Source organism: Petaurus breviceps, unplaced genomic scaffold (assembly GCF_028583685.1).
Source record: "Petaurus breviceps papuanus isolate PSGF00001 unplaced genomic scaffold, PetGlider_PUasm1.0 688, whole genome shotgun sequence".
Taxonomy (NCBI): Eukaryota; Metazoa; Chordata; class Mammalia; order Diprotodontia; family Petauridae; genus Petaurus; species Petaurus breviceps.
The window spans coordinates 21,390,748-21,402,704 of record NW_027186457.1 but is presented as its reverse complement, the minus strand read 5'-3'; positions in this window follow the sequence as shown (position 1 = coordinate 21,402,704).

Genomic DNA, 11,957 nt, shown 5'->3' with positions numbered 1-11,957 from the left:
TCTCATTTCCTTTCAACATCAGACCGAAACTACCAGAGAATGGGTCTGAGTCAGGCTTGGCCCACAACAGTGTCCAGAAGGCCACTCATTATCTGCCCCACTTGGGTGTACCCCTCTTTCAAGCTCCCCCGTTACTATGGAGAACACCACTATCCTTTCATTTACCCAGGTTTGAACCCTCTGTGCTATTCTCAACACCTTTCTCTGCTTCTCAAATATCCAATCAGTTGCTAAATCATGCTTCTATCACCACAAAAAATCTTGAATACAGAGCCCTCTTCTCCATTCACACAGCTACCTCCTAAACTTTGACCCTTATCACCTCTTAACTGGACTATGACAATAGCTTCCTAAAATTCTTCACAACGTGGCTCCTTCCTATCTTTTCAGTCATGCATCTCTGTCCTCTTCACAAAACAACAGTCCAGCCATACTGACCTCTTTGCTTTTCCACAGGTAGAGAAAGCCTTATGATTATTTACAGTGAAATCCCAGACTTGAGCGAAATTTTACTAATCACTTTGTTTAGTTGAATCTAACCTTAAGATTGCTATAGACAAAGGTGGCTAGGGTTTGCTTAGATTAAACCTCCTCTCTCTTTGTCTACCTCAGTCTTATTGTTTCATCCTTCATTTTCAAAGACCGATGCCATCATTAATGAGTGATCTCTTGACTTACTGGTGAATCGGATTTAAACAAGTCAGAGTTTTAACCCCTAATGTGCCTACGGTACTGGTCTCAGAGAAATGAAGTGATTTTCCTGAGGTCATTTACAAGTAACAGGAAGAAGTAGGGTATAAACTCAAATTCTCTTTCTCCAAATCTGTCATTCTTCCCCCTTCCTACTGTCCTGAGAATGAGCCTCTCTGAACTTAGCCATTCTGATGCCTGGGCCATCACCAAGCTTTTCACAAGTTTTCAAAGCCTTTCTGTCCTGATGGAACTTGCCTTTTGCTGGGGTAGCCTGTTGAGAACTCAAAGATACCTCCGTGTCATGATAAAACATCAGAGGAGAATTTTGGTGGAAGAATTTAAAGCTAGTTTTCTTGGAGTGCTTTGTTGATACCAAAGCAACTTGGCTTCTTGTGTATTTCTATGTGTGTTCTGTTAGTCTACTGGTAGAATAAACAAGTATTTAATTATATTTTAAAGATGCACATTCTTTTCAATAATGACAAAACATCTGTATCCGATATCAAATGTGTACAATAACAAATTTACCCAACAGCTTTTCCATTTTGAAATGCATTTATTCACTATTATGTCTTAGGATGCCATGCCACATGAACACAAAAAACTTTGGAAATGTATGTGACTTTGAAAAGAAAACATACTGTATTTCTTAAACTGTTATAAATCAGCATGTTTGTTTGCCAAGTCCCATCTAAAATTAAAATTTTACTGCTTGATTTAATTACAACTTACTGAAAATAGTGTTCTGTGCTTTAAGTAAATAATAGCACAGTCTTTATTGTAATGATGATATTAGCTCTTTGCCCTTATAGAGCAATAAAAGCAAAGTAGCTTGGTGGGTCAATGGCTACAGCTCTGATGTAGAGAGAGTCAGGAAGACCTGAGTTCAAATCTGGCTTCAGACACTTACTATGAGTCTTAACTTCTGTTTATCTCAGTTTCCTCATTTGTAAAATGAAGATAATAATAGCATTTATGTCTAGGGTTGTCACGAGGACCAGATGAGATAATAATTGTAAAGCACTTAGTATAATCGCTGGCGTTGTAGGCGCCATATAAAAGTTAGTTATGCTGATGATGAGTATTGCTATGTAAATGCTAGCTATTATTATTAAACATCAGAGGATTTCATTTTAATTATCCTTGAAGAATTAAAAATTATGACCATCCTTTCACACAAGGCATGAACTGGTTAACAACCAATTCCAGGTAATTCCAAGAATGAATTAAGAGCAGGAAGAGGGATGGATGAATCATAAGACTCCAACTTTGCATCAGCTACTTCAGTTGTTATGAACACTGTCTGAAAAGCATATTTTAATTTAAAATAACTTTAACCAAAGAGTCTATTGTGAATTGTTATAGTATGATTTCTAAATCTGTGAGCATTTTTCTCTTGATTTTGTAGTTGACCAAAATGGTCAGGCAAAAAGAAAAAGGAGGAGAAAAGAGAATGGTTTTTATATTGTAGTTCATACAGGGGACAATGCAGTGGGTTGCAACATATAACCAATTAGGAGCTTTGAAGAAAGGAGTAAAAGTTGTTTTCATTGAAGAAATATATGACAAGAAGAAAAGATAGATTGGTCCCATGGTGAGTGTGAAGGATGACAGCTGGAATAGAAAAGAATTGATACTTTCCAAATATTAATTCCTTGTATCCTCACAACAACCCTTGGAGGTGGGTGCTATCATCATCTCCATTTTATAGTTGAGGAAACAGGCAGAAGTGAAATGATTTGCCCTGGTCACATCTGCCCAGTAGGCATCTGGTGCCATATTTGAACTCAGATCTTCCTAACTCAAGGTCTATCACACCATCTAACTGGAAATCCTGAGTGCTTCACTGGTATGGAAGTTTGCAAAGTCAGGAGAAATTGAGGGAGGCTTCCCCCTGTTTGAATAGATTCTCTGTAGTTTACTTATGGGAGGACAAGGACAAGACTAGCCCAGGGTGACCAGGCCAGTGGATGGTGATCGATCAGTGGAGAGAACCCTCAAATCGCTGAGATCACAAATCCAGTGGAGTATTTGGGAATTTTTCAGAGTGGTGTTCTAATTAGGTAGAGGGATTTGCATTGATTTCCATGGAAACATTGTAGAATGATGAAAAGAACATTGGACCCTGGGCATCAGGGGACTTCAATTCTAGTCCTTGTTTCTGCCAATAAAATAATTTCATGACCAGGGATGAATCACTTGATTCAGTGTGTGATATAGGGAAAAGAGGCCTGGATTTAGTCAGAGTTTGATTTTGGGCCTATCACTTCCTCTCTCTCTTTGGGCCCCAGTTTCTTTTCTATAAAATAAGGGAGTTGGAGTAAATGTTTTCTACCCTCTCTATTATCTCTTCCAATTCAAAATCCTATGAGACTGTATCTCCTCTCTCCAAGTCTAATTTTCTCATTTGTAAAGTGAGGAGCTTAGATGAGGTGATTTCTGCAGAGCCAGAAAATGCTGCTGGAGGAGAAAGAATGAGCTCCCAAATTGCAGAGTGATGAGAACTAAGGAGGAATAGTTTGGAGAAAGTCAGAAGTTAGCAGTTGTTTGGGAACCAAGGGCTCGGTGAGGATTGGAATCTGGAAACAGTGGGAGGATGTAGAGACCAGCTCCAAAATGTTCTGATTTATACGTGTAAATTGTGGCTCTGGGGACAAGAATTGGAAACAAGGAAAGCATCAGTTAAATTTAATCCAGGGGGATCCCTATAGAAATAGAGCATTATTTAACATGGGACAGCAAGACGGTGTAGTGAGTAGAGCTCTGGAGTCAGGAAGATCTGAGTTCAAATATGGCTTCAGACACTGCCTAGCTGTGGAACCCTGGGCAAATCACTTCACCCTGTTTGCCTCAATTTCCTCATCTGTAAAATGAGCTGGAGAAGGAAATGGTGGACCACCCCAGTATCTCTGCCAAGAAACCCCCAAGTGCAGTCATAAAGAGTGGGACTCGACTGAAACATTTCAGCTACAAGAGCATTAATATTGCTCTCTCGGATCTGCAAAGCACTTTACGTCTGTTCTCTCTTGATCCTCGTAATAATGCTGTGATACTCTCTTCTCTCTGGTTTTTTATGTTACTGATTAACTCTTGGTTCTCCTCCTAATCTGTCTGACTGCTCCTTCTCAGCCTGCGTTGCAGAATCTTTACCCACATCATACCCACTACATATCGGTATGCCCCAGGCCCTGTCTCCTTTTTTTCTCCCTCCATTCTCACTTGATCTTATCAGCTCCAATAGGTTCAATTTTCATTAGCAGTAAGTGGCCTATGGCACTGTTCTGACTGAGTAGCACCTGATTCATTCTTGGTGGTAGCCAGGGGGCACAATATACCTCTCTAGAATTTAGTGGGGGTGGGGGATGCTTTTCTCCACCCGCTTCCTAGCTCCTGAAAATTTGAGTTTTGTATAATTTTGCAACAAAGGACAGGGGCAGTGAGGCATCATTGGAAAGATGGAGCCCCTGCGGGAATCCTTTGATTTTTCTGATTGCTAAGTAAACTTTTAAAAGGCCTTGGGCAAATCACCTTAGGTTTACAGAAGCAAAGAGAAGTGTGAGATTAAGCAGTCATCTGGTGAACAGTGATTCAGTCCCTAAACCTCCCTTTCTCAATAATTTCTCAAGGGACCATAGGACCTCAATTACCTGAATCATTCATTCAGCCTCTTACCATCTGATTTTGCCAGTGTAAACAGAGCCTTCCTTAGTATCTCGACTGTTACTGTTTTATTCTTTAACCTCTAACTCTAAAATGGCGAAGTGATCATATTTGCTTTAAGAATTACATGAAGTTGCTTTTCTTTTCCAATTGTTTTTATATCAACTATTGTCCCGGTTTTGCTCCCTCCACTCAGCATCATTTGGAAGACAATCTATGAACAGATGCAGAGTAAAGTGGGCAGAACCAGGAGAACAATATGACTTGGTAAAGGGAAAAAACTTGGGAAGACTTAATAACTCTAATCAGTACAATGACTAACCATGATTCCAAAGGACTGACCAAGAAGCTGGCTACTACCTCTTAGCAAAGGGGTGATGGACTCAACACGGCGATGCTTTCAGATTTGGCTGGTGTGGGAATTTGTTTTGCTTAACTGCAAATTTATTACAAGTTTCTTTTTTTTCTTTTAAATTGGGGAGGGTGGTAGGGAAAGAGGTAGCCAGAAGAAAGGAAGGAAAGTAGGAAAGAAGGATAAAAGGAAGGAAGGAAAGAAGGAGAAAGGAAGGTTGGGAGGGAAGGAAGGAAGGAAGGAAGAAAGGAAGGAAGGAAGGAAGGAAGGAAGGAAGGAAGGAAGGAAGGAAGAAAGGAAGGAAGGAAGGAAGGAAGGAAGGAAGGGGGGAGAGAGAAAGGGAGGGAAAAACCCTCTAAGCACTGAGTCATTATTATACTCATACCCTCCACTCACCTAAGACCTAAAAAAAAGATGTATATTTTCCTTCCTACAGATATAACCATTTCTTTCACTGCCTTTCCCCCGTCTCCCAAATTGAAGACTATATCATAAATGCAGGGGGAAGAGATTTGGATTGGGTTTGTATTTGGATTTGATTCCTAGGGCTCATTTATCTTCTTTAGGTCTCAGTGTCCTCATTTGTAAAATGAAAGGTTGCATTAGATAATTTCCAAAATCCCTTCCAGTTCTGAATTGCTGAACCTATGACATATTTCACATTAAATATCGATCTCATTAACATTGTCATGCTTTTCCTGCTTGGACACCAGAGGGCAGGAATCTTCCCTCATTCTTTATGAGTGCTATAAGAGCCTTGGAACCTCTTTTCCCTGTTTTTTTTTTTTTTTGTTTGGTTGGTTGTTTTTTCATTTTCTTTCCCCTTCTCCCCTTCCACCATTTACACACTGTGCCAAAACTGTTCTATGAGACACACTTGCCCCAACGACAATCCCTGTTCATTTGTTACTTTAACAAGATCATTCCTATTGGCACAGATGTTCCTGAAATCCTCAGTACTGCTCATAACCAGGGTTTGGGGAGCAAATGGGAAGAAAGTAAGGGGATTGGCAGGATCAGGATGGTAGACAGAAAACCAAGGTTCCAGGGAAAATATGATTTGAGCTAGTGATTCCTCATGGTGTGGCATGTCCTTTGTCACTCATGTCCCATGACTCTTTTTAATGTCAAGATGTTAGCAGAAACACCAGCTTTCTATTCTTTCCTTCAACATCAAAATTAGTAGGTTTAGCTAAACATGTGGAGTAATCAAAGCAGATTTCAAGAAAGATGCAAACAAGTTACCCAATTTCAGGGTCCCTGGTGCACAGAAACAACTAATAACACTTTTCTTGCCTTAAGGTTTTTAACTAATAGTGTTTCCCTAAATAATAACTTCTTCCCATGATTGCTGGGAGCACTATGCTTGGCAGACTTTAAATCCCCATGTAAATAACTTCTTAGAAGCCACTGTGGGTGGACTGAAAAGGTCACTGGATTTAGAATGAGGGGAGCTGGGTTCAAACCCCACTCTGGCACTTGTAACCTGGATGACCTTGGAACACCTAAATTCACCCAGCTCCAGTTTCCAGTGATGGAAGATGAGGTGGGTGGGTAGGTGGATGGGATGAGTTCTAAGATGCCTTATTGCTCTGAATCTGTGATTCTGTCTTTATCAACTTCATAGCTCAGTGATTTTGGTGAAATCCTAGAGGTCCTAGTTCTAGAATTAGGAGGAATGTTAGATGTCTTCTAGTCCAACTCCTTCCTTTTTTCATAAGAGGCTCAGAGAGAGAATTGACTTGCCCAGAGTAACACAGGCTGCAAGTCAGCATTCTAACCCAGTTACCCAGATGCCAGATCCAGCCCTCTTTCCAACCCTACAAGTTGCAGCTGCTTGCTGCCTCAGTTTCCTTTTCTGTAAAAGGAGAGATTGGACTCCTAAGACCCCTCCATCTGTAAATATGAGATTCTATGATCGTACTAGCTCTAGTTCCCTCACAGGGCTCTGTGTATCATACCCCCTCACCACCTCCCTTTCCTAGGAGAGAAATAAGAGTATTTACAAACTGTGAGACCAGAAGCAAAACATTTAACTCTTCAGCCTCAGTTCTATCATCTATAAAATGGGGATAATAACAGCACCCAACCCCCACAGTAGGAAACGGCCAACCACTCCGCCACCTTTGCCAAGAATACACCAAATGGGGTCACAAAGAGTTGGACACAACTGAATGACAAAGGTGATACCCCATGGAACGCTAAATAAGCTAACGTGTTAAGTACTTTGCAGACTTTAAAATGCTATATGAATACTGACCAACAGCACCAGAAATCAGGAAGAGCTGAGTTTAAATCCTGCCTCAGACATTCCTAGCTATGTGACTCTGGGCAAGACCCTTCTCCGTGCCTCAATTTCCCCATTTGTCAAATTCAGATAATAATATCACCTACCTCACAGGGTTGTTGTGAGAATCAAGTGAGATGGTATTTGTAAAGCACTTTGTACTTTGTACACTGTACTTTGTACAGAACTTTTAAAGTTCTGCATAAACGAGAGCTATTTTTATTGTAATTCTTGTAGCTATAAGGAGCCTCAGAGATTAGTCCAGTAATTCTCAAAGTGGGGGGGAAGGGGAAGGAGAGGTAAAGAAGACTAGGTCAAAACTATTTATTTCCATAATACTTAGATGTTTTGATTCCTACTTTAGTAAATATCAATAACCAAAACACACAAGCAAAAGCTCTTTGGGTGGGTCCTTAGTTTTTGAGAACCACTGATCTATTTGAACCCCCTAATAATTTGACAAAAGAGGAAACAGACCTGAAGAGATTAAATTATTTACATAAAATCACATAGAGAGGAAATAGAGTGAGACTCATGAGATAATATATGTACGGAGCTTTGAAATACATAAAACTATAAAAATGTCAGATATTTTTACCTCTCAGTTGTAACTGGAGAGTCTTCAAGTGTTCTTGACCAAAACATCTTGATGGGTTGAGTTTGTTTCAGTCTGGGATCAGCACTTCTGGACACCCTCTCCATGGTGAGTTCTGGATGAAGACCCAGTCCATGATACCCTGTGTCTCCAGACCCATCATTTCATCTTCCTGTATAAAACAAGACAGGAATAAAACTTGCTGACTCTCTGTGTGTAGGTTTTTAGTAACATCCATGCACGTAAACACTGAAGTCCTGGGAAGAAAGTGGCCATTTAGAGATAAAATAATATTATTTTTACTCTTTCTTTTTTCTCCACTTTATTTTTTCTTTATGAAAAATGAACCTGAAATAACCCTCTAAGTACAAGCCAAGTAACTTCTTAGGGTGTTACTAGGAAGTTACCAGTTACTAGTTACTAGGAAGTTACTCTTTGACCAGGAGGGCTATGGGGCTGTGTAGTTAGAAAAAAAATTGATTCTTCTGACCCCTCAACCCCCACCCCAACAACAGAGAGAGTTCCTTAGCAATTAATATGCCAGTCATCTTTCATGGCATTTTTGTTTAAATCATTTCAACTTAATTAAATAAAAAATCCTTATTGGACTAAGGTATTTATTAAGTGCCTCCTCTTTTGAGGACATTATACTAGATGTAATGCAAAATGAAGAACTATTGCACTCCTCAAGTGCAAGGATTTTCCCTACATACTTATTAAAACCAAACACTGTGCTAAGTACTTTACAAGTATTATCTCATTCGAGCCTAATAATAACCCTCCAAAGTATGTACTGTTATCATCCCAATTTTACAGTTGGAAAAACTGAGATGAAAAGAGATTAAGTGACTTGCCCAGGATCACACAGCTAGTAAGTGTCAGAGATCAGATTAGAACTCAGGTCTTTCTGACTGCAAACCCAGTGTTCTATTCACTGGGCCAGCTGGCTGCCTCATTCTACTGAAAGGTTACAGCATTTACACAGTTAAGTAAGTACAAGATAATTTAAGCATATACTAGGAGCTGAGGGAGATAACAAACAGAGTTTGTTGAGGGTGCTGACAGTGGGAATAGAGAGGTAGATTCAATAGCTAAGGCAGAGGTAGAATAAACAGGACTTAGTAAGAAGACTGATTGCATGTGTAAGATATGTGTGTGGGGCTGTCTAAATAAGGCAATTTTGTCCTGTTGGTATTTATACTCAGATAGAGAACATGTCTACATGAGTGCTTGGGTCTCCCATTGCCCATGAGCACCTCAGAAAGACAGCCTAGGTCCTTTGGGAGTCAGTTTGTTGTCTAAGTCATAGTTCACAATTTCCCACCAATGTGTTTGATTTTTAATGGAGAGCTGAGATACTTTTACATTTGGAGAAACTGAGATGAATGGAGGTTAAGTGACTTGCAAGCAAGAGGATACACTTAGTTCAAAGTCAAGTCATTCAAGGAAATGATATGGAAAGAACAGTAACAACAGCATGTTCTCCTTATAAGCATTGACGTCACTCTCCCACACATTTTGCATTTTCTCCTAGCAGCAATGGGGAAACATGACTTTGCTTGAACAGGGGAGCCACATGGGCAACAGATCTGTGCTTTGGAATATCAGCTTGGCAGCAATGCAGAGAATGAAGCAGAGAGCAGAGACGCTTATGGTCTCACAGATGTAGGGAGACCAGTGGGGAGGGTATATACCACAATCTCAATCTCTTCTCTGCAGGTGATAAGTGTTGGGCTGCCTGCTGAAGACTGAAAAGTCGGATGACTTTTGCCCCTAGGTGCAACAAATCTCAGGCTGCTTTCTCTGCACAAAAATCATTGATAGATAATATTTGTCAGTATATTATATCAAGGGAAAGTACTATGTGGAGGCTGAAGAAAAGAGAGGTTCTTGACAACTGGAGAGATTCAGCAAAGGCTTCATTTATGGGGTTAGGCTTTGAAGGACTGGGTAAGTTTCCTTGGAGAGGTGGGGGATTATGGGTGCATAAGCTATCAGACATACTGTATTCTTTGGTATAGAGCAGGGTTACTAGGATTCTGGGGGTGGAATTAGAAAAATGACCATGATATCTTTTTCTTAAAAGGCATCAATCAATCAGTAAGCATTTACTGGGGTGGTTAGGTGGCACAGTGAATAGAGCATGGCCTTGGAGTCAGAAGGACCTGAGTTCAAATGTGACCTCAGATTCTTAACACTTACTAGCCGTGTGACCTTGGGCAAGTCACTTAACCCCAATTGCCCTGCCTCACCCCTTCCAAAAAGCAAAAACAAAACAAACAAAAAAACATTTATTAAGCACCTACTGTGCTAAGCACATCAAGAGAATCTTAACATAAATAAATAACTGAGGAGGAATTTAATGGACAGGGAAGACATTCCAGGATCGGGAACAGCATAAATATGGAGGTGGGGAAAGTGTAGGACATGCATGGGGGATGGCCACTAGAGTATGCAGAAGGGGGAAATAGTCTGAGATAAATCTGGAAAGATAGGTCAGTATAGATTGTGATGGGTCTTAAATACCAGGTATGGGACTTTGAAATTTACCTGAAAGGCCATAGGGAGCCTCTGAAGGGTTTGGAGCCGAGGAGTGACACGACATGATAAATGAGTTAGGAAGATAAACCTGGAGTATGATTTGGAGGGAGGAGAGAGTGGAGGTGGGAAGACTATTGTAATCATCCAAGTGGGTGGTAATGACGGCTTGTCCTAGGGTGGTGACAGTGGGAATAGAGAGGTAGAGGCAGAGGTAGAATAAACAGGACTTAGTAAAAGGACTGATTGCATGTATAAGATATGTGTGTGGGGCTGTCTAAATAAATAGACACAAATCTTGGGTGGCATGGATAAATAGAATCTGACATCCATTCTGGCTCACCCCGTCTCCCAAGCTGTGCTAGCCCCACCAGGAGGGCTGGGCAAAGTCTGGAACCACAGGAGGCTGAGTTAGGGATCTCTTCTTTGGCCACAAGAATTACAGCTATCTATCCTGCTAAATATCTCTCATTTAAGGGGACAGGTCTGGTTCAGAACTAAAGCTCTTATTTCACTCGTCTCCAGCTCTTAGCCCCTTCCCATTAGATGATAGTTACATAAAATATCAGCACAATTAGCAAATATGCCTATTTACTCAAGCAAAACACTAAATAGAAATTAAGTTCTCCAGACTAGTACATACTAGTGAATTGTTGTTGTTCAGTTTGCCCAACTCTTTGTGACTCCATGGACCATAGCACATCAGTACTATCCATGGAGTTTTCTTGGCAAAGCTGCTGGAGTGGTTTGCCCTTTCTCCAGTGGATTAAGTGACTTACCTAGGACCACTCAGCTAGTAAGTATCTGAGGCTACATTTGAACTCAGGTCTTCTGACTCCAGGCCCAACACTCTATCCGTGGAGCCCCCTAGCTGCCTCCCCACACATCCCCTATACATACTGATGAAGACACAAGAATAAATGATTTCTTCACTTGGGAACAAGGTGAGCTCTGGGCTGAAATCAGAAGGGAAGGAACAATCTCATCCAGGGGGAGTCTACTCTCAGCAGCCTCAAGAATTGCAGACTCTGGAGGTCCAGGATGATGATGGAGCCAGCTCCCAGATGTGCCCACAGCTTTGAGGGCTCCAGTGTGACACTCAAAAGCATTTCTTTCCTCGGCATCCCTTGGAGTTTCTTCAGCTGTGTCTCCAAATTCTCTAGCCTAGGTCCCTAACAAGCTGAAATAAGTCTCATACACAGCTGCCAGTCAAGAGTCCTGTCGTCTTCCACAGAAGCAGCACAAAGGGATTTCTCTGGCATCCAAGGCTTGAGTAGAAACAGAGCTACACAGATGAGGGTTGAAGAAGGTGGAAGAATTCAAGAAGACTCCATGGTAGACCTAGGGAGTCTGGGTGAACCATTATAGGGGCACAACAGTAAAGCCGGAAGGGACTGCAGAGACAATCTGGTCCAACCCTCTCATTGTATGGATGATGAAAATGAGGCCCAGGAGCTTCAATGACATACCCAAGGTCACTCATGTCATTTAATATCAGAAGGAGAATTAGATCCAGGTCCTCTGACACCAGGCGCTTTTTCCATGATACTATGTTGAGTCCAACCCTCTCAGTATACAGATGAAGAAAATGGAACTCAGAGAAGAAGCTAGGTGAGCTGTAAATTTAGAAATTTAGAAATATGTTATGTACATATATTTATGTTATGTTTATATTTATGTGTAAACATGTGTGTAAATTATATCTATATATAAATGTATATACACATAACATATATGTACATGTAATGTATACAAATATGTTATATGTACATATATTTGTATACAGTTTTTATAGATACATATATGTTATGTTTTTATATATACATCATTAT